At 55.7% G+C, this 1,972-nt stretch overlaps 1 pseudogene; it reads right to left on the reverse strand.

Annotated features, from left to right (window-relative positions):
* Nucleotides 1-575: 575 nt before the first annotated feature.
* LOC146201914 (protein disabled-like) lies at nucleotides 576-1,722 on the reverse strand (annotated as a pseudogene).
* Nucleotides 1,723-1,972: the final 250 nt, after the last annotated feature.

A 1,972-nucleotide genomic window follows, 5' to 3' on the forward strand; every position in this document is an offset into this window, starting at 1 on the left:
GCATAACATATAAAGGTAGCGGTCAAGTGGGGCGCCAGATGTAAGCGCTGTTACATTGCCCAAAGCCGCCTAGATCGTTATACGAGCACATGTGCTGCATGATGTTTGCCGCCGCCAGTTGTTGGGTGTTCAACTCTGTCAGCTGCACAGGGTTACCGTTGTGTGTGGCGGCATTGATCATGGTGAGCTGTTTGTTGACAGTCCGGGCAGCAGAGCACGCCTGACTGGGCTCGCGCTTGTTGTAAAGTCCTTGCTGCTGGGGGTGGATAGGCCTGCAAAGAACTATTCCGCAAAAGGATCCTGTCCTCTGCAGCGGCTGAAGATGTTGCTGTTGATTGAGAATGCGCCCGTGGTCGTGGTCGGAGCTGCAATAAACACTGGCGACAGGGATGGAGACCAGAAGTACGTGTTGCTGACATTGCAGAAGCCCTCGTCTCTAGCGCGGTCAGCGGTGATGGCTGATGGCGGGGGATTGTCGTCCTCTTCCTCTGCAAATATCTGCCAACCCCTCGCCGGCTTGAGCAGCTTGACGAGTGTCATTGGGGGTTCCTGAGCTCCCCAAAGTCAGTACTCGCCTAGTGGCCGTTGCACACATCCGGGGGGTCAAGGTCGGTAGAAAGGTCGGGCAAGGACGTGGGAAGCGGACAGGCCATCACTTGCGGCAAAGTGTCCAACGTCAGTATCCGCGGCAGCGGAACGGCACAGCACTGCTTCTGCGCTGCCCCTCCGAAGGCGGAGGATTCTGAAGAAGCGCGGGCAACAGGAGGAGGCGGTGGAAGCAGGAGCCGTGGAAGCCCCACGGGCGTTGCTGGCTCAAAGATGAAGGAACGGGATCCGGGATGATACTGCTGCTGCCTGCGGTCGAACACAAATGACGTGTTGAACCGGTAGAGGGATGCTGTAATATCCATCTGCCCGATCCCTTCCTGCAGATAGCCCAGCTCTGACTGCAAGTCCATGAGGTATTCCACCATGGAGGTTGTTTCTGGTGCAGGAGGGTCGCCCCTGCTCGCAACCTGCGGGCTGAAGATCACCTGTACCCCCTCGCGGATGAAGACGTTGCTGGGGAGCGTCAAGGCCTGCAGCTGCTTCTGCTGGGCCATGCACAGCTCATGCTGCTCCATCTCCAGCACAACCTGGAAGAAGAGGTCGCGTAGGACCATTACTAACTGGGAAGTTAGTAATGGTAGTGAAGAGGTCGCAACCATCATTGGTCGTGAAGATACAGTAAAAGGCTCGGGCATCGTCCACATCTTGCGAGATGAACGAAATGCGATGCTCCGGGTGATGGAACAAGTGATCCCCGGCCTTGTCAGCACGTATCTTGAGCCATTGGAAGACGGTATCCTGTACCCGCTGCTTATGCTCGCCGGACACTCGGACAGCCGCCTTGAGCAGGTTCACAGTGTCCTGACAGATGTTGTCCCCGCGAGCCTCGGGTACCGCCTGTCTTCCGACGAGCTTGGTCTGGAAGATGAGCCCTTCTCTTTTGAACCGGAATTGGTCGCCACCCTTGCCGTCACTGCCATTGCCGGTGCTGCTGTTGCGACCGCCGCCTTTATCCTTCTTACGTTTGCTGCGACGGTTAGGCTGACAACCCCCATTAATTCGCGTCAACGCATGACTGTCCATGGCATCCTCCGGGGAGCTGTCGTCGTCTTCCTACTGTTCTTTTAGACATTCTGACAGATGGCTCGACGAGGGCTTCAGGACTACGGCCATGGTTCTGGTGTTCGTTCTTCTTCTTCTCGCTTCTGTGCACACAACACAATATGCTGGTGGACATTCGGTAGGCGGCGTCTTCGTCGCCAACGAATGAATGTGTAGCGTCAGCACACATGACAACACGTAAACGTGGAAGAAGTGTTCTTCTCTACTCTGGAACAACATTAATATGATTTTCCTTTGGAGCTAACGTATCTGTCAGATAGCAGCCGCCCTACATCAGTCGTCGTGAGGCGGCTTCAATAAA

This window comes from Amblyomma maculatum, chromosome 1, assembly GCF_055883805.1.
Source record: "Amblyomma maculatum isolate TAMU_Amacu chromosome 1, ASM5588380v1, whole genome shotgun sequence".
Classification (NCBI taxonomy): Eukaryota; Metazoa; Arthropoda; class Arachnida; order Ixodida; family Ixodidae; genus Amblyomma; species Amblyomma maculatum.